At 40.8% G+C, this 26118-nt stretch overlaps 1 long non-coding RNA gene and 2 pseudogenes across 1 annotated transcript; 1 reads left to right on the top strand and 2 right to left on the bottom strand.

The window, feature by feature from the left end:
- Positions 1 to 556: 556 nt before the first annotated feature.
- On the bottom strand, positions 557 to 1000 carry LOC109461076 (large ribosomal subunit protein eL36; annotated as a pseudogene).
- A 1244-nt stretch (positions 1001 to 2244) lies between these two features.
- LOC109461073 (ethanolaminephosphotransferase 1) lies at positions 2245 to 8399 on the top strand (annotated as a pseudogene).
- Positions 8400 to 22405: 14006 nt separating this feature from the next.
- LOC141571843 (uncharacterized) lies at positions 22406 to 25810 on the bottom strand. Its single transcript, XR_012496901.1, has 3 exons — positions 25690 to 25810; positions 23667 to 23759; positions 22406 to 23127 (listed from the first exon to the last, which is right to left on the bottom strand). It is a non-coding gene; the product is annotated as an uncharacterized LOC141571843 (long non-coding RNA).
- Between the last annotated feature and the right edge of the window lie 308 nt (positions 25811 to 26118).

The raw sequence follows: 26118 nt of genomic DNA, 5'->3' as shown, positions 1-26118 counted from the left end.
CTTTTCACCTTGTAAAACTAAAACTATATCCATTAAACAATGAGTCCTATCCCCTCTATCCCCAGCCCTTGGAAACCATCGTTCTACTTTCTATTTATATAATTTTGATTACTCTAAGTTCCTCGTATAAGTGGAATCATATAGTACTTGTCCTTTTTGTTGTCTGGCTTATTTCATTGAGCATAATATCCTCAAGGTTCATCCATGTTGTAACATAGGTCAGAATTCCCTTACTTTTTAAACTGAATAATACTCCATTGTGTGTCCATAACACATTTTGCTTGTCCATTCATCTGTCTATGGATACTTGGGTTGATTGCACATTTTAGCTGTCGTGAATAATGCTACATGGGTGCACAAATATCTCTTTGACATACTGCCTTCAGTTCTTTTGTGTATATAACCAGAAGTGGAATTGCTCGATCATATGGTAGTTTTATTTTTAATTTTTTGAGGAACCTCCATACTGTTTTCCACAGTGATTTACATTCCCACCAAAACTGCACAAGGGTTCTGATTTCTCCCCATTCTCTCCAACACTTATTTTCTTTTTCTTTCCTGATAGTAGCTATCCTAATGGATGTGAAGTGATGTCTCATTGTTGTTCTGATTTGCATTTCCGTAATGTTTGAGCATCTTTTTGTGTCTGTGTGTAAAGGTTTTATCACACACAGAGGGAATGGGGCTCAGTCCTTTTTGGCTGCTGCCTTCCTCATGACTGCAAGGACATTGCTCAGCTCCTCTCTTCCTCTTGGCACGGATGTGTGTCCCCACCCTTTTCTTGATGAACTTCAGGGCCCACTTGTCCATAGAGACCTTGAGCAGCTCCATGGCACGCCGCTCATTGGGGCAAAGCCGCACACCTCTCACATCATGTCCTACGTGAACTTGGTGTGTTTGGTGAGGCGCGCGCGGCAGTGGCTGTGCTTCGGCTTGCTCATGTTCTTGGTCACCTTGGGGCCCTGTTGAGGCCCGTGGCCATGGGGTCGCGCAAAGCCATGGCTGCTGCTCCTCAATGGCTGCCTTGGCGAAGGGATGTTGAGCATCTTTCCATGTGCTTATTGGCCATTCGTTTATCTTCTCTGGAGCACTGTCTATTCAAGTCCTCAGACCATTTTTGAATTAGGTTGTTTGTTTTTTTGGTTGTTCAGTTTTAGAAAACCTCTATATAGTAGGGTTATTAATCTCTTATCAGATATATGACTTACACATATTTTCTTCCATTCTGTTGGTGGCCTTTTTATTCTATTGATAGTGGTTTTTGGTGCATACATTTAAAACTTTTTCAGGAAAACCAATTTGTCTATTTTTCCTTTTGTTGCCTATACCTTTGGTGTCGTGTCCAAGAAATAATTGCTAAATCTAATGTCAGGAAGCTTTGTCCTATGTTTTCTTCCAAGAGTTATATAATTTTAGATATTACATCTAGGTCTTTGATCCATTTGAGTTAATTTTTGTATATAGTGCTAAGTAAAGATCCAACTTTGTTCTTTTGCATGTGGATATCCAATTTTCCCAGCACCATTTGTTGAAAAAGCTGTCCTTTCCCCATTGAATAGTCTTGGCACCCTTGTCAGAAATAATTTGACCATATGTGTGAGAGTTTATTTCTGAGCTCTTTATTCCATTGGTCTATATGTCTGTCTTTATTCTAGTACCACATTGTTTTGATTGCTGTAGCTTTATAGTAAGTTTTGAAATCAAGAGAAGTGTGAGTCATCCAGTTTTGTACCTTTTTTTTTTCAAGATTGTTTTAGCTATTCAGGGTCATTTAAGATTCCATAGGAGTTTTAGGATGGGTTTTTCTATTTCTGCAAAAACTGTCCGTGGAATTTTGATAGAGATTGCATTGAATCTGTCAATCCCTTTGAATAGTATTGATATCTTAACATATTAAGTCTTCCAACCCATGAACGTGGATATGTTTCCGTTTATTTATGTCTTCACTTTCTTTCAGCAATGTTTCGTAGTTCTCACTGTATAAGTCTCTCACTTCCTTAGTTAATTGCTAAATATTCCATTGGGTGCTATTGTAAATTGAATTGTTTTCTTAATTTTCTTTTCAGGTTGTTCATTGTCAGTGTATAGAAATGCAACTGATTTTCATAAGTTGCCTTTATGAGTATATCCTGTTACTTCAATGAATTCATTTATTAGTTCTAATAGGATTTTTTTTTTTTTTGGTAGAATTGTTAGGGTTTTCTACGTATAAGAGCATACCATCTGGAAGCAGATAATTTTACTTCTTCCTGAAGTTAGTTTATTGTGCAGCCAGGGTTGAGAATCTCTGCAGTTGCTCTTAATTCCTAATTACTGCTTCTAGTATTATTTCATGCTGTGCTGAGTATGATTGTAGTCTTTAAAGATAAGTATTTATTGCTTTGCCAGCCCAGATCCTCCCAGCTTTTGTTTCTGTATCTTGTCTGGGAGAGTTGCTGCCAAGTGGCCCCTTAATGTTTGAGTCATCATGTCTAGTCACCAATATGTGAGCCGGAAGCAGCTGGCTGGCTTCAATAAGTATAAGTACAGTGTGGCAGATACCAATCCATTTCCTCTGTATATCATGCAACTGTATGTCATGGAACACTATAGTAAAAGTATTTCCTACATGGCTGGCTCCAAGTCTGACAATCTTATCTGGCTTTCTTCTCATTGTATTCAATTTCCTACTTATATCACACTTTGATCCTGACTTTTATGCTTCAGCACCAGGTCCTAAGCATGTACCTGGTTGGGTTTGGATGGTAGTGGGCATCCTCAGCTTCATAGCCTACATTCTAGATGGTGTGGATGGAAAGCAAGCTTGTAGAACCAATTCCAGCACTCCCTTAAAGGAGCTTTTTGACCATGACCTGGAGAGTGGGTCATGTTTACTTTGTTATACTCCATCTTTGGGCAAGGATCATCTGGTGTCAGTGTTTTGTTCTTTATCTCCCACTATGGGTAGTTTTGTTTTCTTTCACCCTGTCCCACTGGGAAAAGTATAACACAGGAATTTTTTTTCTTGCCACGGGGATATGACATTAGCCAGGTGACTTTTTTTTATTTTTGTCTGTATAGTGATTGTGATTGTGGGAGTCAATACATGGTATGAACCTTTCCTATTTAATTTCTTATATAGAGACCTATTCACTGCAATGATTATTGGTCGCACTTTATGTGTGACTCTTCCAATGAGTTTATTAAACTCTTTCAGAAACTATAAAAATAACACCTTGAAATACAGTTCAGTCTGTGAAGCTATGGTTCTTCATTTCTTCATGTTTGCTATTCATTTTGTCTACAGCATGGAACCTCCAATCACCTTCAGATATTTTAGAGATACATTCTTGAGTATTCTGCTTTATGGTTGGAAAACAGCCTTTGCCAGCATCACATGTCAGCTGACAGTTTGTCAAATGAGCAGAACGCGGTGCCCAACTTTGAATTGGTTGCTAGTTTCTCTCTTCTTGGTTGTTACAAGGTCTGACAATTAAGTTCATGAACTCATCCCAGAAAAAGTCCTACATACCTCATTGATGAATATCACTATGGTCACCTTCAAAGTACTCCCCTTGGAAAGCTATTCACTGGCGCCAGCCCCTAGTCTACCCTTCAAAGTAATTTGGAACTCTTTTTCCGGAATGGCCATCAGAGCTGTCATCATATTACCCTTGATGTCCTGAATGTCATCAAAATGTCTTCCTTTCAATATTTCCTTTATCTTTGGGTAAAGAATCATTGGGGGTCAGATAAGGTGAGTAGGGACAGTGTTCCAATACAGGTATTTGTTTCCTGGCAAAAAACTCCCTTACAGGCAGTGCCATGTGAGTTGGTGCATCGTCGTGATGCAAGAGCCATGAATTGTTGGCAATAAATTCAGGTCATCTAACTTTTTCTTTTTTTTATTATTATTATTTTCTTTTCATCTAACTTTTTCATACAGCCTTTTCAGCACTTCCAAATAGTAAACTTGGTTAACTGTTTGTCCAGTTGGTACAAATTCATAATGAATAATCCCTCTGATATCAAAAAAGATTAGCAACATCATTGCAACAAGTTCGCAAACCTAATTGTCAGACCTTGTATGGTGGTAAACTTACTGTATTTCCCTGAAAATAAGACCTAGCTGGACCATCAGCTCTAATGTGTGTCTTGGAGCAAAACTTAATATAAGACCTGGTCTTATATAAGACCCATTATTGTATTGTATTATGTTATGTTACACCTGGTCTTATAGTAAAATAAGACCAGGTCTTACATTAATTTTTGCTCCAAAACATGCATTAGAGCTGATGGTCCGGCTAGGTTTTATTTTCGGGAAAACACGGTAGGAGTAGCTTCTTACCTGAGAGCAGTCTCCCACATACATTAACAACTGCTTTCATTCTGGCCCACATGCACTGTAGAGTGCAAGTGGTAAAGCAGCTCAGCAGATTTTCAGATTTACCCCTTCTCATTGGGGAAACCAAACTTGGATTGACTAGAAATGGGAGAAAAGAATATTGGAATATTTCTGTCATCTACAGAAAGAAGTACTGTAAACAAGATGCTTGTAAATATTTTATCCATCCCCATTGAACTAAACTGACCTACTTAACAAACCTAGGAACGCTGTGTGTGGTTCTTGGTCAGCAGAAATGATACCCATGATCTGAACTTGTGGAATTTGGGGCCTACTAACTCCCAGTTTATTTTGTTTTTTATAAAACCATATGACATTTTGGTTAAGCGTAATGTACATTAGAGCAGCAAAATGTTATTAGTGATTTTAGCTTCCTGGGTCCATGATGTTTTGGTTCATACAGAGTCAAAGATGCTTTGTTTTTATTTTTTTAAACCCCAAATTGGTTTAAAAACAGAGATAACATTCAGAAAACCATATGTTTTCATATTTATAGTACTTAGTAGTAGTTCTTCAGCTGTAGAAGTTTTCAAGAGTCCAAATCTAACATACGGAAAAGATAAGAGCAAGTCACCTTCAGCAAGAGGTGCCAAATGATTACAGAACAATATACAGTTGGCAAATACTGGTTTCTCCTTCCCATGGAAATGCCTATGTCCTCAAGTGCTAAGAGAGCTAATATATATATTTAGATTCTCTAGTATGCTGTCTCTCTTTGTAATGGAACAGATCTTGGTAAAATTTTTTAAATTTCCTCTTAAATAAAAATATCCTATTGAGACTTGGTAGAGAATGGATTGTAATTATAGTTCACCCATTGGCATGGTTCATTGTTTACATATAGCATTTTTCCCGCCCCCGTCAGCTGCAAGTTGTCGAGATTTGGTGCTTGTGAACTATGATTATATGAATGCATATGACAGGCCAGTGTTATAATAACTACTTGTGAGAAATGTCAATAAACTTTTTTTTATTAATGAAATTTACTTTGGAGTTAGGAATCTCATGAACCTCACTATGAAATGACAACTATGAACCTCATTACAAAATGAGTTTTCTAATTCAATTTGTCCTTCCTTTCTTCCTTCCCCCTCTTTTTTGTTTCTCTTTTTATGAAGGAGAAAGTGCTATGAAGGAGAAAGAGCTGTGTTTTTTTATTTCACACAGGCTAGAGAAGTACAGAGAAATTCTCTTTCCCAACTTGCCCACCTCCCTACTTGAAGAATATTTTTACTTTTTATTTTATTGGGGAATATTGTTTCTCCAGGGCCCATCAGCTCCAAGTAGTTGTCCTTCAATCTAGTTGTGGAGGGCGCAGTTCCGCGGGAATCGAACTGGCAACCCTGTTTTTCAGAGCTCATGTTCTAACCAACTGAGCCATCTGGCCACCCTTGAAGAATATTTTTGATAGATGCACCGTACTGAGTACATACTCCCTGTCATATGACTTGGAGTAGCTTTTGAGGTTTACTGACAAACATAAAAATATTTTTTACTCTAACGTGGTTATTTCACAGATCACATCTTTTCATAAATATGGATATTTTCTTCTGTTTCTTTTTGAGTTTGTCTCCATTTAGTTTGGTGGTGATGGTGAAATTTACTTGCTGTTTTTCTTTTATTTTCCACTGAAAAAAGTTTGTACTAGAATACATAGTGTATCTTAAGCCCTTTTTTGGGATAGATTGCACTTGGATAAAATAAATTGCACTGTACTGATATGTACTTAAATTTATAATGATTATTTATGAATATTGTCATTGTAAAATTTAATTATAGTGTATTCCTTTATTGAATTCTATCATTGTCACCCAAGTTATTAGAAATAAAGAGTCAAGGTTCTGTACTCATTTAAAAAAATTGTGTAGGTCAAGGTATATGTGGTGGCTTTCTCTAAGACAAAAATGAAGAGCGATAATAGGGGAGAAATTGATGAGAAAAATGTGGGTAGTCATTCCATGTTTGTTAATAATTTGTCATCATGGAAGTAAGGGAATGAACCAATTAAGTGAAGGTAATGGTGTTTTGTTTTGTTTTTACATACCTTGTTTTGTGTTATCTGTAAAATTGAACTGGATAAAGTGTTGATTTGGGCTGTGAACAAAGATTTGTTTTAAGGTTTCTAAGCTAATAATTTTACTCTTTTGTTGTCCTTAGACACAAGAATGAAATTAATCTGTATTAGATAAGAAAAATAACTGATATTTATAAAATGACAAATTTAGACCATAGGTTTTCTTCACCTTATATAGTATAGTAAAAAAATAAAAATATTATTTTGGCAAAATATAAGGTAAGTATTTGTTACTCAACCCAAAACTACTCAAGCCTATAATTTCATCTGGTATTTATCAGAGGAAAAAACAATGTGTTCCAGTGTCAACTCTGACTTAATAAGAGTTTATATGTCTGTATACTCTTTGTGGTACTTAAAGTATTTCAAAGGTGATTTTAAAAATAACCTACTGTCTCCCTCCTACCCCCAAATAGGTACCATTTTTATGAGTTTCTTGTGAATTCTTCCAGAGCTTCTTTATGCAAATTCAGTTAATGCAAATATTTATTGTTTTCCCACTTTTCAAAAACATACTATGCTCTATTGTGCGTCTTTCTTTCTTTCTTTCTTTCTTTCTTTCTTTCTTTCTTTCTTTCTTTCTTTCTTTCTTTCTTTCTTTCTCCCTTTTTTTAATTTAAGAATATTTTGGCATCTTAGCACCCAAAAGTCTAAATGCCAATTTTTACTTAAAGGAACCAGGGATTTTTGGAGAAATTGCTTATTTCAGATTTGGGCAAAAAATGTGTAAGATGATCCTGGAATAACTTATATTACAAGAAAATGAAAAAACTCTCAAAGACTAGTACTGACTGCAGAGGCTCCCTCTGGGAAAAGATGGGCCGAACTGAGCATCAACAGGATTAAAAATCATCAAATATATTTAATTCCATAATTTCAAAAGGTACTCCAAAAATATATAACCCTTTGGAGGATTTCAGATATCCTCATTAATTTAAAACTGGGAAAGAAGTGGGGGAATAGTGAATCAAGCATTTTTATACAAGCACTACCATTGAGTAGTCAAATGTGATGAGGGAGGTTTCTCTTTCTAGAAGTATTCTAGCTAATGAAGAAGGAATGATAGAATTAACAGATGCCAGGCTTAGAACTAAGGCAGTGACATTACAGTAGAGAGACAGCCAGATGTAATATACCACATGATAGAAGTACATGATACTACTTTTGAGCTTATCTTGCTACCAGAGAAATTAAAAAAAAAAAAAAAAAAGCAAACCTAAATTGGATCAAGCTTGTAGATACAACTACAATTCACGGGAAAGGGGAATATTTCAACTAACTCCACAGGGATGCAATAAACAAAATCTGGACTATGGGAAACAATGAATAAATCACAAGGGGAAAAAAAGATGGAGGGTGTCCTGTAGATTAAAAGAGATTTAAGAGATACCAACCACTTACAATGTGTGCACCTGCGAAGAAAAGAGTTAACAAAGCAAGCCTGAGATCACTATTCTTCGAAAGGGTTGCTTGCAAGGTTGGCCCATGGCTGGTATCTGGAAACTTGGATCGGGATGCTTCTTATCACTCCCTAACTGATGAGAATGGCTCCCTGTGCCTAAACTATAAAAAACAATGTGGTTTATGCTGAATACCACCTTTCCTTCTGGGAGTCTGGAATTTTGGTATATCCTAAATAGTAAATGCCTATACGACCAGCCCCCAGGAAAAACCTTGGTCACTAAGTCTCTAATGAATTTGCCTGGTAAATAACATTTCATATGTGTTATCACAGTTTGATGTTGAAGGAATAAAGTGCATCCTGTGTGGCTCCACTGGGAAAGAACTCTTGGAAGCCGGCTCCTGGTTACCTCTGAACTTCACTCCATGTGTTTTTTCCCTTCTCTGAATTTGCTTTGTATCCTTTCTTCATAATAAATCATACCCTGTTTCCCTGAAAATAAGACCTAGCCAGACAATCAGCTCTAATGCATATTTGGAACAAAAATTAATATAAGACCCGGTATTATATTATATTATACCTGGTATTTATTATACCCGGTATTATATTATATTATATTATATTATATTATATTATATTATATTATATTATATTATATTATTAGACCGGGTCTTATAGTAAAATAAGACTGGGTCTTATATTAATTTTTGCTCCAAAAGATGCATTAGAGCTGATTGTCTGGCTAGGTCTTATTTTTGGGAAACAAGGTAGCTATGAGTACAACCATATGCTGAATCCTGTGAGTCCTTGTAACAAATCACCAAACTTAGGAGTGATCTCGGGCACACGAGATCTAGTACTTTATTTGGATCTTGATAAAACAAAACAAAACAAAAAACTGGAAAAATTAGACCATCAGGGAAATTTGAACTCAATGTAATGAAACCATGGAATTATTAATTTTTAGATGTGATAATAGTATTATGGCATATATATATATATATATATATATATATATATATATATATATATATATATAACTATTTGTGGATAGAATAATGTCATGTCTGAGACTTGCTTCACTATATTGGAAGGAAGGATTGGAAGTAGGTAAGGGTACAGATGGGAAAAGATTGGCCATTAGCTCATGGCTGTTGCAGCTGGAAGGTGTATCTACGGGACACACCTTCATTGTACTATTTTGTCTATCTTTTGTATATGTTTGAAATTTTCCACAATAAAAAGATTTTTAAAAGAATACATTTTGGAGATCTTTTAATTTCAGCTCATAGAAACTTTACTCATTTTTTGTTTCCCCACTGCTGCAGAGTATCCCACTGTAGGGGGTGGTCTCAGTCTTACGTGATTTGCCTGCCACGGTCTGTAAAACCTGACCCTCATGACATGTGCAAGTCTACTTAGAATTACTTCTCAGCTGAGCTTCTAGGGCCTTGTCCCGAATACCCAAAAGAAATAACTATTAACCTAAAAGAGCTGTAGTGTTGGTCACTTCAAACCAGAAGACATCCTACCTGAGGCAAAATGAACTAAGACAAACAGTGTAGTAGAGAGAGACTATTACTATCACAGGAGACCCAGGGGTTGGAGCTGTCTAGAAGTATCAGAGTCTGGAGTGGAACAAAGATGCATCAGCAACACCATCCTGCCAGGTATCCAGGTCATGGAGAAACTACAGGAGTTGAATTTTATGACCAGAGAACAACTGGTCCATTTTTCCAGAGTTACTGGGTTCCATGATTTGTGGTACTTGTGCTCTTTCAGGATAATCAATCCTCAGGCTCTGGGAGAATACATCAGTCAAGATTCTTCTGTTGCAAGCCACAGAAATCAACTATTTTAAGAGAAAATTTTAAAAAATAGATTGTTGTTGGAAGGATGTTGGATAGCTCACGGAATTAAAGGAAAAGCTGAACAACCAAGTCTCTGAAACTACAGAAACCAAGGCAGCTTTGAGGGCATCTAGGGAGCAGGACACAACAGTCTCTTTAGACGTACATCATCAGGAGAAAATGACCTCAATCATTTTTCTTTCTTGGAGTCACAATGTCAAAACTTACCTTCCCTAGAGAGAGAGGGAGAGATCTTTGACCTAGCTTGGATTATGAGTTCATTCTCAACTAGAGGAGGGCAGGGCCCCTTGGCCAATAGTCTCCTCAAGGCAGAACACAGTGGGTGGGGGAGGGGAACATTCCTACAGGGAAATCAGGGTTCCTCTCAGCTGATGGGGGTGATGGATGCTGAGCAGACAAAACAAAAATAATATTTAATGCTAAGAAACGGAAGAACTCTGGGGTGGGACCTTAGCTTGGCCAGCTGAGCAGCTGGAGTCCCAAGAAGACAGGGTGGGCCTTAGAGGGCCAATCTCTTAGGCTGTAACCTGGGCTCTGGATTTTCTCTTCATTGGTATAGACTGAGACACAAGGGCTGTGCTAGAAAAACAGAAGACCTATGATTTTCCTGCCTTTTCCAGCTCAACAGAGGTTTTAAAACTCCCTGGACAATAAAATATACATATATTTCAAATAAATGAAAGAAAAGAAACAACCTGAAAGACTATGGCTGAAGGCAAGAGCTCTGCTACCTGTTCTTGGCAAAGAAGGTTCCGTCCATTGGCCCAGTTAACAAGGATTGTGTTTTAAGTCTCTCCTAATTCACTTGTAGCAACTCACTTAAATCCCATTGTTTAAGAGGCTCGTGTTGCCCACTGAGGGTTATTGCACCGTAATGCTAAATTGTGAAAATATAGAATAGTAACACTTCTGATCATAAAACCAGAGCATATTAAACAAACTCTGGAGAGTGGATTTAGGAAAAGTTAAGGAAGCAATTAAACACTGGAGAGATTTACCCAGGAAGCTGTGGAATTTCCTTCCTTGGATATCCTTAAATACACAATAAAATAAATTTCTAGCTAAATATCAACATCAAGGTGGCTTTTCTGGTGCCTGCAGTTCTGAGGCTTTTTATTCTCTCAAGAGTCAAAATGTAAATATAGAAAATGTGTCTTTCAGTTATAATTTTGATGCCCTTTTGGGCATCTTGCATGATCTCTGGCTTTCACATACTGAAACTTAGTTGCTGAGATTTGAAGAGCGGGTGGCTCTTTACTCATTAGTTTTCAGAAAGATCTCTAATCTTTGGCACAGCGGTTATGAGAGGCCCAGGAAATAGCATTATTAAATTCCAGTCTTGCTTTAATCACAATCATACTGAGTCACTGTGGCAAGCTCCTTACTTCTTTCTTTACTTCCATTTCTTTCTTCTTTTCCTCCCTACCTTTTCTCTTCCTATCACCAATACACTTATTTTGATAAAGCCATGGCACTAATGGTATCAGGGATACAAGTTATCTTTGAATGTGCAGGGTATGAAAAATAAATACCTTTCCCCCTCTATTTTACAGTTACAGAATAATTCCCATTAATTTCCTTAAAAATTAATGCAGTTGGTCATAGAGAAAGCTAGTGAAAAGCGTTTGAATCAGTGCTGATTCAGAACTAGAAAAATAATTTGGTGTTCAAGCTATTGCTCATGAGTCAGTAAGTGTCGTTTTCCTGGGGATGATAGAAACAACACTGGTAGTCAGAAAATTAAGAAATAGAGGGATAATCTTGACAGTCCTTTCCAACCCAAAGGTCATTTGGTTCTACATTTTCATCTACTTGAATTTCTAACTGCTGCACATCTGTTCCTCCTTGGTAGCATGGGGATGGCGTAATACCATCCAGTCTCTCAAAACGCAGTGGGTCAGGGCTGCCCCGCTGGGGTGTGGCCCCTTCAGTTAACTGCTGTCTCCTCATCAGCTGTGTACCACCAGGAGTTCTGAGTAAATATTGGTTAAATGACAAACGAATAAATGAATGACTTGAACCAGAGGTGTTTGCCTGGACTTGTTCTGGAATTAAGATGATGGGGGCCTTCACCCTTCTCTTGGTGTGGAGGTTAGAGAACCCCCAGGAAGAGGAGTCCATACCATGCCACCACGCCTTAGTGCCTTCTTCCAACAGCCACATTCTGAGAGCCAAACAGAAGTGAATGGCGGCCGCCTTCTAAGCTTGCCCCTCTAGTCTGTCTTTCTCTTGTGGCCGTATTTCGACGTAAGATGTTTTGGTACTCTCCTTTGCCCAGCAGTCTGCAGCAGCTCCTGAATTCCAGAAGCAAGCAATGTGTGCTTGTAATAAACTCCTCCTGTTGTCTTGGTAATTGTGTTTTCAGTAGGGTGACTGTCACCTGACCCTGGAGATGAGCCCCAGTTTCACTCAGAGAGGCCAATAGTGCTTGATTTCTATCTGATGTCCTGAAACCCAAAGGCTGTGGCCTGGCTGCGGGCAGGCGGGGCCTGGAGAATGAGGACGTTTCTTTAACAGTTTATTCTGGGAGAACTGGCAGAAGCTGGACAATCCACATTAGTATCCTCCACCTTCACCCCTTGGCGACCTCCCTCTTTGCTAAATTGGGGGTAAACCTGCCATGTAGTAGGGAAACTTTGATCTCAGTTCTGAGAAAAAGGCAGAAAGAAGGGCAGTTTCTATATATATCTCTGGCCTCCCACATTCCTCAGCATTGTTTTTTAAGTTAAAAGGCCAAACACATCATGAACTTGAATGTGTACCAGGTAGCCACAAGCAGCTCAGCAGCAGTAGCAGAGAGAAACCCCCAAATAAGCGTCCTTTGAGGGCGGGAGAGAATCTTTGCTCAGAAAGGATGCTTTTGAAGTGCAGCACCAGAGATTGCAAGCCGTGCGGAAGGGCACGTCTGGTAGCACAAGGAGCTACTTAACTCCGCACCAGCCCTGACGGCGTCACGCCACTCCACGCTAAGGCATTAGGCTTCGCTAAGCTTGTGGAGATGCTGCAGGCTGTTTGCTTTTCTGTGGTGGCTAAAGGAGGAAACTATAATTGGTCCTCTGTATAACCCAAAGTACATAAATAACTAAAATCATAAAAGGGGAAGCTTTTGGAAAAGTCCTTTGGTTATAAACTCCAGCTCTTAAGGCTGGTTCCCAATTCATATTAAGTTTCTCAGATCAGTAAGGGCCTCACAGAACCTCATAGCTCTATTACTTCTTTTCTAAATCCTGAAGGCCATTTGTGCACACACAGGACCTAGAACAGGACCTTGACATATAGGCATTTATTATTACAACAAATCCAATAAAGCCTTCTTTAGTGAACAAAACTAGGCATGGACGTGACGGGTTCCAGGAATGGTGAATTTGAATACAGAAGCACATCACGGAACTGTATTTGTGGGACACGCAGCTGTAGAGGAGAAGGGCAGATAACAAAGGGTCTCTCATGTCAGGCTGAGGGATTTGTTCTGCTAGCAAAAAGAATAGAAAGTTGGGGGCGACAGGAAAAGCATCTGTAAAAGATTACAATTATTTCAGGTGTTCCATAATCCCAAGGAATGCTTCTTGAGTAAAGGGTCCCATGGACAAATAATTTTGGAAACCCAGTCCACTCTAGTCCTATAGTCTCCTTGAGATTCACAAGCATATTTGTTTTAAAGTCTCTGAGAAGTCTCAAGCAACTGATTTATTCTGTTTAACTCAGGGGGAGAGAAAAAAGGAGAGTGTGTTGCAGAGAACTCGATTCCACTTTTTTGGCCAACCTCACAACAAAAGAAATTACCCCTCTTCAGTGATGTAGGTGATGTAAAAATGAATTTGTCGATAGCTTCTTTATTTGTACCAGAATATTGTCCAATCAATTTAGTATCAGGCAAATATAATTTGCATGTCCAAACCCCACCAGCAAATGGCCTCAAAATAAACTTTCATTGATGGCAATATCACAAAACTGAATGCTCAGTGCTTCTAACAGAATCTAGAGATTCTTCTCTGCAAATATTCCTGGGATGCTCACAGGTATAGTCTCAATGCCATCTCAGCTTGGCCAGTTTGTGATTCTAGCTAAGTTCCTTTGCCTCTCTAGTTTGGAAGACAAAGGCTAGAGGGACAGTTCCCTTGCGTGCTCAGATCTGCACCCAGCTCACATGGTCCTTCTCCACAGGCCTCTCCTTCTTGCTGTCTGCTCACTGTCTTTCCTCATCCATGGAGACTTAGGTTGTCTGCCATGTTTGTCTCCTCTCTGGCTAGCAGGAAAACTCATTTCAGAGGGACTGCTCCTATCAGAGCTGCAGGCCTCTGTGTCATCGTTTTCCCTTTTATGCTACACTCCTCCCCTACTTAGAGCGTACAACACACTAGCATGCCACATGTGTGTAAAGGGGAAGCTCCGGATCTGGGGACATCACTTTCGTATTAGGGTTCTCCAGAGAAACAGAACCAATAAGAAATATATACATATATTACATATATATATAATCTTATTATATTAATATATATTAATATGCCTAGAGATAGAGAAAGAGAGAGGTAAGAGTCAGAGAGAGACAGAGACAATTACTTTAAGGAATTGGCTTATGTGATTGTGGAGGCTGGCAAGTCTGAAGGCCCAGGCAAGGCTGTCTCCAGCAGGCTGGAGACCCAGGAGAGTTGATGTTGCCATCTCAAGTCTGAAGACAGTGTGGAGGCAGAATTCCTTCTTCCTTGGGAGATCTCAGACTTTTCTCTTAAAGCCTTCAATTGATTGAATGAGGCCCACCCACACTGTGGAGGGTAATCTGTTTTATTCAAAGTCTACTGCTTTAAATGTTGATTTCATCTAAAATGTATCTTCACAATGACTTCTAGACTGGTGTTTAAAAAAACTGGGTACTATGGCATAACCAAGGTGACACACAAAATTAACTATCACACCCAGGTGTGCTATGGAGTTGGGCCCACCCGTCAGGCTCCTGGGTCACTGGCAGTGACTTTCCTCTCAGGCTGCTTATCTCTCCCTGCAATCTGATGTCCACAGGGTCAAGCCCTAGCTAAATACCTATCTCAGGTACAGCCACAACAGTGTGCAAAGTGGACAGGGCCCTTCTCTTAAACCCGTTCAACCAGCTTTAGTTTGTATGAAATTTTGTGTTTTGCTTTAAAATCCCTTTCCCAAAGAGTTTCTTCATCCTTCAAACACGAAAAGCTTTCAGTTTAATTACTTAAAAACTCAATAGAATGACAACATAGAAATGGAAAGTGAGTGGCTGGCGATGACGGTAGCAGGAAGACAACCACCTTATCCAATGGTTAAATGTCAAAGGCTGAATACAGAGCATGGAAGGAGATTTGGGGAGGTCAACGTACAATGGGAAAAGATAGGTGGTATGCAGTCTGGGAACCTGTGTCATATTCTCTGGGTACAGAGGGGGGCAGAAAAAATTTTCAGCCATAGTGATTTGGTTAGACATACCTAGTCTCTCAACTTCAGATTCATTAAGATTTATTTTTGTGTGTATTTTATGGTTTCATCTACTAAATGTTCTCTAAATTTCACTTCTCTCTTCCGGTTCTGAAATGTGACTTTTTTTTTTTAATTTATTTATTTTTTTTGGTCTTTCTTCTTCAGAGATGCCAATGTTAGAACTCTTTTGGAAGCCAGGCCTCTGTCACAAAACAGTGCCTGGTGACCAGTCAACCAAACTGATTTTGATACTAGTTGTTCATTTCATACAATAAACTAGCTCTGACATCATAGTCCATGGAGAAATGTTAACTTTTCTAATTCTGGCTACTACAAAATGTATACAGGGGATTAAGAGGGGGTGGGGCCACTTAAACCTTAAATTATCTAATAAAAAATGGCCACATCATGGACTGTTAGAGGCCACGAGGATGCTAATACCAGAGAGGTAGAGGGGGCTGCATGTACCCTTTGGGAAATGAACAACACCGTTCACCTATGTAGCTCACTTCCCAGGCTTTGTAGGTAGGAACTGTCCAGCTTTGAATGAAAAAGCAATTATACCCAAAACCAACACATATTTATGAACATCTACCCTAGATAAGACACTGTATCGACGTATACACCCAACAACACATAACATGTATTTTTGAAATGTTTTTGTTATAATAGGGGACCATCTTGGAACTGAAACAAGGGTTTAACTGCTTTAGAATGCATTAGAATGCATTGGACCACAACTTCACCAGGCCCCAGGGTGTGGCGCCCAAGGAGTTTGATATTATCACAATGAAAATTTGTTTTAATCCAAGTCTTAATTGCTTGTGCTGGGCATATTCTTATGAGTATAACCAGTGTGCAAGTATTTGTGCCCATTAAGAAACAGTATATCATCAATATCCAATTCACTTCTGTGGTCATTTAATGGACATGTGTAAAGTACTAAATATCTAAGTAAGAGATTTTAAGAAAAGGGTGCTGTCCAATTCGTGACTCCCTCGTCTTGGAATTTACTTCTCACGATAATTTGAAAATTTTAATAGTCCGCACCATTCTTGTTTCCATGGTCTCTCCAACTACATAGCAAGTCCCTGGAATAGTAACCTAGCTCTGTGATTGCTTGAGACCCTTTGCAGGCTAAGAGAGAGAGGGTACCAGCATCCAGTCTCAGTGAGACCTGTGCTAATGCTTGTCACAGTGGCCAACACACAAAGCAAATGTTTCCTTTTTTTTTTTTTTTTTTGCAGGATAGTACTTCCCTAATTTTGCTGCATATTAGGTTTTTAAAATTCTGATGCTCAGACCAAAAAAAATCAGAATCTCTGGAAGTGAGAAGCAGGCATCGAAAATTTTTAAATCTCCCTCAGAGATTATAATGTGAAGCCAAGTTTGAGAACCAGTACCTCTCAAGCTCTAATATTCATACAGATCTCCTGAGGACCTTGTTAAAATGTGGATTCTAATTAAGTAGGGGCAAGGCCCGAGAGTCTGCATTTCTGGCAGGTGGTGCTGACGTGGTTGGGCCACAGCTCACACTGGATTAACAAGGTCCCAGAGAACCTCGGGTTTCCAGTGCGGGTAAAGCCAAGGTGAAATGTGGCCAGGATGGAGCCATGGATCGTGACCCTCTGCATCAATTCCAGCCTCTTCTGGTGTGCCTTCCTGTGTTGTAAAGGCAAGAAACCTAAAAATTGCATTTCCCATTGCATCCAGGGCTCTGAATTTGATTCCCATCCACCAATCATAAGCACTCAGGTAACATTTGAATTCAGAACTGAGTGAAGGCAGGGAGGTGGCAAGATAAGAGGCACCCATCCTGCTCTGAGGGTTGTAGCAAAAGTTCTAGAGCGGAGTGGGGTGGGGTGGCATCCTCCCAAGGAAGCAGAGCCGTTGGTGGCTTATTTCCTCAGTGTGGATTTGGGAGTTGTTCCTGAACTCTCATCCTTTTAGGCTCTGTGTCTTCAAGTCTTCCAACAGTGCTGTAAGCTTTAAAATATTCCGAATTAAATCCTTTCTGCGTGAGCTAGCTAGGGTGAGTTCTGTTCTTTGAAACTAAACTTTGACCAATACACCAGATCTTTGAATGAAAGATAGTAACATTGAATGGCCCAGCATCTGGAATACAGGCAACGCCGGGGTCAAAATCAAAATAGATGTAGCTTACAAAGAGACAAAAGGTACAGCCAGGGGATTCTCATGGACACGCTAACATTCAGGATTCTTTTAAGGACATGGAACTCTCCCATATGTGAAAGTCCCCCACGTTTACTTTTGTTTTTTATTAGTCTAAGTCAAAGACCTGTGAGCTGGCATCTAGCCCCTAAGACGGGCTGGAGTTATCAATGTTTCTTTGAGGGGATCCTGAAGGAATACCTTTCTAGAAGGGTGGGGAGACTCTTCTAGAAGGAAGAGTTAAGAGATTAAGAACGCCAAGCTCCCTTATTTTTCTAGGATCCTACGTGAATGGGGTTCTCCTGAGTTTGGGGTCAAGCTCTATCTTATAGTCAAGCTCCCATCTCTGTCTTAGAATGTTGCATCCCAACCTCAGGGACCAAGGAATCATTGATAGGCTTCTTAAAAGCCACGCAATCACCAAGCCTTTGGCTGTAGGCTGAATAAACAATGGATCACACACACACATATATATATATATATGACAATCCAATAAATGTAGAAATGGCATGGTTAGTAAAATACAAATATATTTAAAATCATTGGAGAAGTTACAGTAGATTTTTCATTATGAGTTTTGTTAAGTCAACAAATACTAGAAAAAACAACTACTAAGAAGTAGAGAGCTGTAAGACTTGTTTTTCATAAATTAAAAAAAAGACCTGATGCTTAAAGTATCATTGCCCAGTCCTTCTTGAAGTAGGAATTGCATGTTCCAGCTGTTTTAGCTGTGATGCAAGGTATAATAGGAAGAGTTTTTTCCACAGCTAGGCAGGCAGAGGAAAAAGACCGAATTGTCTGAACAAAGGTGCAGCCTCATGGCCCAGCTACCCACACCTCCTGTGGAGCTTCTTGACGTACTGGTTCAGTTTGAAGGTTCTGAGTTTTGTTTTTATTAAGAAGTCTCCATCCTGTCTCTGATTTCAGGGGCAACGAAGGAGAAAAGCCTCACCTGGAAACAGTGTGTGGTAGCAGCTTAAAGGTAGAAACACAGAGAAAATCCTGGACCAGAGTACTGTAATTCACTCATTCAAGAATCTTGGCTATGATATCAATTATATGCCAGGTAAGGTGCTAGGCTCTGGGGATGTTTGATACCAGCCTTGCCCTCAGGAAGCTCACAGTTGAGTTGGAGACATACAAGTATATTGGTGACCAAATACAATGGTAAAAGTATCAGAATGTGGTGTTTCACCTAAGACCATGTTGACCGTGACAGTGGCCTATAAATAAAGAGAAAGATTCAGTCACTTATCCTTCATTTCTTATACAATCTTCACCTCAGGCTGACCAAAGAGTAGACAAGGGAAGGTTTATCTTTATAGACATCTTCATATTTTTCTTCAGGGCCAAAGTATTGCATGAGACATGGCTGTACTCCACTGAGTTTGGAGGAGAGCACGGCGTCTTGTGATTAGCCAGACCAGACTGAGGTTCTCTCAGAGGTGGTTGGATGGCAGCTCACCCACCCTCCTCAGCTGCTGCCATTCTCAGGCACTGTCGGTAACACAGCTATGAGTCATTATCATGGGATATCTGTCTCTGCGCCTTCCCTGGTCCCGCCAGATCAAATAGACTGGCCACAGAGGCAATTGGCCACGGAGCTCTGAGCCTTGTTTACCTTGAAAATCTGCCACAGTCACTGCAGCATACCCATTATTTACTTATAGGCTGTGTGTGGATGCAACTCACTGGGCTCCACATTGGGGCCTGGTTTCCTACTCGTTGGGCCCTTTGTCCTTTGTTCCCAGCATTACTCATCTAGGTGACAGTTTTCTTGGCCCAGGTGATCCACCTTTGCACAATTTTCCTAACTTCCATGAAGCATGTATGGTGGCTGCTCTTAACCATGCTTAACCCCAATGCTCTTTAGAGCAGAATGCGGAGCTGTGTAATCCTCACGCTTCTTGGCCTTAGCGGGGTGGCAGTAGGGATATTTCTGACAAAGTGTGGTTGTTTTCCTCAGCACCAGCTGCCCAACTCATCACCTCTGTTTCCCCCAAATTTTATTCGGGAATCACTGTCCGTATGCCTATGCCTGGTCCAAAGGGGAAACGGGGTTCCCAGAAAAGCAGGCCCCATGACCATTTGCGGGACCTAACAAAATTCACTCTCTCAGTCAGAGCTCTTGCCTTCATCACCCAAGATCTCACCAAGGCCCTGCAGCTGGGGAAGCACCACCGGCTCCACTTCTCTCCAGAGCCTGAGCACCCCAAAGGCCTGGCAATTGGAGATGCATGCACGCTGAGCTGGGGGAGGCTGTCCATTCCCGCATTCACGCTCCCATTCATTTTAAGGAGTATAGCAGTTATAGCCTGAGATTCTGTAAGAAACTTCCAATAGTTTTCTGCTCAGCTGGACAGAAGAGGAAAAGCTAGTGGGATTGGGCAGTGAGTATGCCTTTCAGGACTAACAGCACTAAAAACTGTTCGTCGTTTTACTGTTTCTCTCATTTTTCTACCCCATCTCGTCATTCATCTCTCCTATTCTGACTGCTTTGAGGGTGAAGCAGTGGACAGCAGTGTTCTAAGTGCTCGGGGTCTGTCTTTGGGGGAGTCATCCTGGGTCCACACCACACACCTGAGGCTGAGTGACTGAGCTGCGTCTTAGCTAGTGGGACATGAGAAATGGGTGAGGGTCTGTTTGTGCAGCTGTTCTGTGGCAGCCCTCTTCCTTGGACCACGCCTTGTACCTTCAGATGGTGGCATGGGTGTCTTATTAGTCCGATACTATGAGTTTGATTCAAACAGTGGGTGCTTCCTAATCGATTGTCTGCTTCCGTTCTAGCTCCATCACAGTCCATTCTTCCTATAGCAGCCAGATGATCTTTGTACAACACAAACTGGATCATGTCCTTCTGATACAGGAGAGTTAGCATGTCCCTAGGTAGACAGGGAGGTCCCTGGTGGAATAAAGAAAAGACAGCCATATCCTAAAACTCCAGGTTTTGAAATCACTCCTTTGCTCCAGGACATAATGTAACAAGGCCTTGAGGTTAATCATAAAATTCCTTTTGGCCTGACAAACGGAGCAGATCTGATAGATAAGAGTGGGTTACTTTGCTAATTCCTTTAGGATGGGCAAGCAGAACAAACCTGGTAGACGAATTTCATTAGAAGGTGCCAGTTCCCTTCTTCAAACAGTTCCCTTCTTCAAACAGCTCCCCTTCCCCAAGCAGGCAAGGGAAGGTATAAAAGTAAGAGCTTTTGCCTCTGTCATGGGGCACCCCCATTCGGGACCCCCTCCTGCTCGGAAGCTGCAACCTCTTCTCCTGCCTCTAATAAACTATCCTCTTTTTAAAACTTTTTGCCTCTCCTGGTCCGTGTTTCAGTTCTTCGGCTTCACGAGACACGATCCCGGCCCACACCCAGAAACTGCCGGCAGATCCAACATCACCTACATCACTTCCCCCTTTTAGGGCTCTCCAATGGCTTCTCTTTACTGAGAACAAATTCTAAACTCCTTACCAAGGCCCACAAGACCATATCTGACCCAGCCCTACGTACCCTGACAAACTCACAACCTACCTTTCTCCCCCTTTCACTGCTCCAGTCACACTGAGCATGTTTTGGTTTCACCAGCACTTTAAATTTCTCCCTATCTCAGGGCCTTGGTATGTGCCACTCCGTCTGCAGTGCTTTCCCCCCAAACTTTGGATAACTGTCTCCTCTTCATTCAGGGCATAGCTTAAATGCCACTTCCTCAGAGTGGCCTTCCTCTGAACTTACGCATTTTCCGAAGCTTTTTTTTTGGTCTCAGATTTGCTTGTGAACATGGTCCCAGGATTCAAAAGCTATTTTTAGGTCTACTGGACAGCTAGACATGGTGCCCTGATTGGCAGTCCCCATGACAAGACACGCTTAGTGACAACTCACAAGGTCATTATGAAATCCCCTCAGACTGGAAGTAAGAGAAAAGGCATCCCTAGGTAGGGGGACCAACCATCCCAGTTTGCCTGGGAGTGAGGGATTTCACTGGATATGGGATTTTTAGACCTAAAACATGGAAAGTCCCACAAAAACTGGGAAAGTCCCACAAAACATTTGGTTATCCTGTGACCCCAGATGTCTTGGAAAGGTACAACAGTTGGCTTGAAATCCAACTGAATCACTTTCATCCACCCAGTTTATTTATTTATTTATTTAGCTTTGTTCAGGTCATGGAAGTTAGTACCAAAGAATAACTACTTTTTGCAATACCTTGTATTGCAGTAACTTGTATGACTTTATATAGGAGGATCTGATAGAAAAACACCTTGTAATAAACATATGCACATCACCTAAATGCCGCACATCCTGAACACTTAATATGGCTCTGGCCCCCAGCCCTTTGCAGAGTACTTGTCATATGAGCTTGATAAATATTTGATAAACTCTTTATCAAATCTACCAAGTTTAACTGAGAACATTATTGGATCGCATTCAAAACCTCAGGGCCAGAAAATCTGGAGAAACTGGACTATTCCAAAAATTGCTCACAGGAGGAAACAGAGAAAGACTTCATAATCTAAATATAGCTGGTTACCATTACCTCTGACCACATTGATCCTACAGTAGAGAACATGGCCTGCCACCTGGTGGTAACTCTTAGGATTGCTCCCTGGTAAACCACAATTAATTCCTGTTTTGAATGAATTGGGCGTAGAATCATCAGAGGTAAGGAAGGGCTGGGAGAGTCCCCATGCTATGACTATATTTCTAACCACTAAAATAGAGAAACCTGACAAAGAATATTTTTAAATGATTTGTGGATTTTTTTTATATGAGAGCTCTCATAAGGAAAAGAAAAATCTGTGGAATACTTATGTGAACTAGACATTCTATATCCATTATATCCTCTCACAACAAACTTGTAATATGCACAGTATTACATCTATTTTACAGATAATAAGATGAATACTCAGAGAGATTAAGACACTTCTTAGAGATTAAGCAAGAAAATAAAAGAGTATATAGCACAATTCCTTCTGGCTCCAAAGCATAAACTCAGGCTGTTACACTGTATTTTGCCAAACATTTAACAAATAACTTTTTTTTTTTTTTTAAAGATTTTTATTGGGGAAGGGTAACAGGACTTTATTGGGGAACAATGTGTACTTCCAGAACCTTTTCCAAGTCAAGTCCTTGTCCTTTCAGTCTTAGTTGTGGAGGGCACAGCTCAGCTCCAGGTCCAGTTGCTGTTTCTAGTTGCAGGGGGTGCAGCCCACCATCCCTTACGGGAGTCGAACCAGCAACCTTGTGGTTGAGGAGGATGCGCTCCAACCAACTGAGCCATCCGGGAGCTCAGCGGCAGCTCAGCTCAAGGTGCCGTGTTCAATCTTAGTTGCAGGGGGCACTGTAACAAATCACTTTTTAAAAATTAACTTTATTGTAGTTGTTGACAAAAGAACATCCAGCCTAAGAAAGTCTCATAAGAGTTTATCTGAGCCAAACTGACAGTTGCAGGGAAGCAAAATCTCAATGGATTGAGAAAATGCTACAGAGAAGGTCAGTTTTACAGCTTATTTTATACATTAGAATCAAAGGAGGAGACATAGGGGGATCATGAAATCCATTGGTAGTATATTAAGGAGGCAGGAAGCAAAGTGGGGAAGTCTCTGCGACTGGATAAAAAGTAAAGTGGAGAGATACATGCAACAAATACCACCACCACTAACAGTGGAGGATGGTGGGCTCTGCCCTGTGATCCTTCGTTCTGGCCCTGAAATCTCTTTCCCAAGGATTTCAGGTTCCATGAAAGAGGGAAAAATGACGCCCATGTGGTTCTTCCCAGTTTGAGGAATCTAGAAAAAAATTAGAATTTTTGTCAGGTTAGGATTATAAAGCAGATTGATCTCACCTTTGTGAGCCCCTGAAAATAATCCAGCATCCAAAAACTATACTTCCCTTTTAGTGCTTCCTCATTTAAAGTTGTTTTTTTTGCCTTCCCTCCCCCCACCCTTATTAACCATTTTGTCTCAAGGTTTATTGTTATTACTTGTGATTTTAAAAAGATTACTTGTGTGGTTTATACAAAGTTCAGGGTTTTATTGGTGGTGGTGTTGGGGAGATTAATAAATCTCCATATAAGTGATTCTATCAAATCAAAGTTTGGTCCTAGACTCACTGAAAGTTTGCATCCCAGCTTCACTTATGAACAGTGTGACCTTGGGTAAGATAGGACTTCTTCATGCCTCCTTTGTACAATGGGGATAATAGTACCCACGTCTTGGAGTTGTTAGGATTAAATGCGATAACACCAGCAAAGCATTTAGCATAATGCCTGGCACTGTTATCACCCAATATACAAGTAAAAACTGTCGTAGGGACATGCTGCTCATACCATTCCAAGGATCAGCATAGTTTTCAGCCTCAAGAGTTGCCAGTGGGATTTCAGAATTCCAGGAGAGTCACTCGGCATCATTCATGGGCAGACCTGAGGAGACGGGTTAAGTGGGGCGGGAATGAGAAATGATCACAAGACGGAGAGAAGAAAAAACAGAGGCACAGGCAGGTAGAATTTTATAGAACATTGCTCACTCCCTAAATATTGAGTTAGGTGCTGTGTTGTATCCAATAAAGAAAAGACTGTGTCTGCCATCAAGGGACTTGAAGTCTTTTGAATGAGACAGTCAAGTGAATAGAACAAGATGAGTTACGACAGAGAGGCTACAGATGATTGGAAGCACAGAGGAGCAGTCAACCTGTTACTGTGCCACAGGTCCAGCTGCTCGCTGCATGAAAGCCAAAACTTCAGCGGCAAGGTTGGTGGAAAGAAAAGCAGGTTTATTACAAAATGACAGCATTAAGGGAAGACGGTGGACTCCTTGTCACAAAGTCTGCCTTCCCACTCCTAATACTGCCAAAAGGTTTTATAGGCATGCAAGGAGAGGCAGAACAAAGAAAAAGGAGAAGTTGGCCCAGCTACTCCAGGAAAAATACTTCCCAGAGGCCAACGTGCCTCAGGGTCAGGAGCAGATCCCATATAAATGCAAAAACCTTTCCGCAGGCCCAAAGTAAACAGAACCATTGAAACTGGTGGGTATGATAGTAAATGCAAAGTAAACAGAATCATCAAGATTTGACAGGAGGGAAAAGAAGTAAAGAAAAGATTTTCAAAAAGTCCCTAGCCTAACCACTGTCAAATTGAATTACATCAGAGATTTAAAATCTCAGAATAGAAGGATAGGGTCACCTTTACAAAACCAGCTAGGGGTGGGGTTCAGAGTAACAGGTAACAGAGTGGAGTCCTTAAGGACATCTGAGAGTTAGAAGGGTACAGTTTGTGCAAAGACACGGAGGTAAGACATGCCCAGCAGAGACTGAAATTGTATAGCTGAGGTTGGAGTGTGGGGTTGAGGCACAAAATCTGCTATCCAATCAGCTTTAGGTATTTGTGGTGGACCATCTATATGAATGACACATGGAGGATGCTGTAGGGAAAAAGCAAAGCCCCTCTTCTCAGAAATATTATTTTCTGGAGGATAGATGATAAACAAATACAAAACTAAGTAAACAAATAAATGATTGAGGTAACTTCTATGATGGGAATAAACAATGGGTAAAGTGATAGAGGATGGGTGGGTGGGAACTCAATTTAGGTAAGGGTCAGGAAGACTGAGGAAGTGACATTTCAGCTGAGTGAAGGGTAAGATGGAGTTGGCAGTGCAGAGACAGGCAGATGGTCAGGCAGAGCATTTAATGTGGTGGGAAACCAATGCAAATGTCCTCAGGCTGAAGCAGTAAAGCAGATTGGCTACTACCAATTGCTCCAACCTTTGGTTAGTGAGTGCTGAAGAGCCTCAATGGGGGAAAGATTGCCCCTAGGGGAGGCAGAAAATGTCACAAGTTTGATTCAGGTGGCCCTCAATCCTGCAGACCTACAGTGTGTGGGGGCAGGGGGGGGGGACGGGGGTTCCCAAATACCAGGGGTGCCAAAAAAGTGTGTACAAGTGGACACTTTGGTCAACGTTGCTCAAGCAGTTCGCCGTAATCAGAAATGTCTGGACACTGATGGTAACCACTCTGAACACCGCTTGTAATTGCAGAAGTCAAATGTGAATTGTATATTCATCTTTTTTTGGCACTCTCTGTATTTTGTCCTGCATCTTAGCCAGATTTCAAATTCTGCCTAAAACTTAGGATTCAAACATCACCTCAAATAACTTTTCCTCCTCAGACTAACGTGGAGGTCCCAGGGCTGACAGCCTCAGTGGGCATAGCAAAGAGAATCTGTGAGAGGGTGATTTAACAGCGGCCCATACTGGTGCTTTGCACGCACCCAAGAGGGAGAAGGCCCAGAATCTGAAGATGAGTTTGTGGGCAGAGGGGATTCCACCAACATGGGCAAGAAGCACAAAAGCTACCTGCTTTTTAAGGACCTCCAAGTAGTAGGTGTCGTGCGGGGTGGCCTGCGGGAGACCCTGCTTGCTGTGCCATGTGTCATGCAGGGTGTCATGTGAGGGTCTCAGCTCCTGCTCCCTACCTAAGAACGCAGGATATGGTGAGGCCAAAAAGGAACACCCACAGAGCATAGAGAGGGGAGTCATACCACTATAGCCTCGCTGGCGGCTGGGTTGGAAACATAGGAAGCAGGAGCCACACTATCTGCAACCGCTGTCCACTTCTCTGCAATCTGCAACCCACACGCAGCTGTGCTAACTGCAGTCTGCGCTTGCCAGCCACCCTCTTCTTGCTAGCCCCCATTTTCTTCTAGCGTAGCCACAGCAAGTTATATTAATGGCCAATGGCTCACTGGTTACAGCTGATGGCCAACTACCCACAGGTGATGGCCA

This window comes from Rhinolophus sinicus, linkage group LG05 (assembly GCF_036562045.2).
Source record: "Rhinolophus sinicus isolate RSC01 linkage group LG05, ASM3656204v1, whole genome shotgun sequence".
Classification (NCBI taxonomy): Eukaryota; Metazoa; Chordata; class Mammalia; order Chiroptera; family Rhinolophidae; genus Rhinolophus; species Rhinolophus sinicus.
The sequence above is the reverse complement of the archived record's forward strand: the minus strand, read 5'-3'. Positions and strand labels throughout refer to the sequence as shown.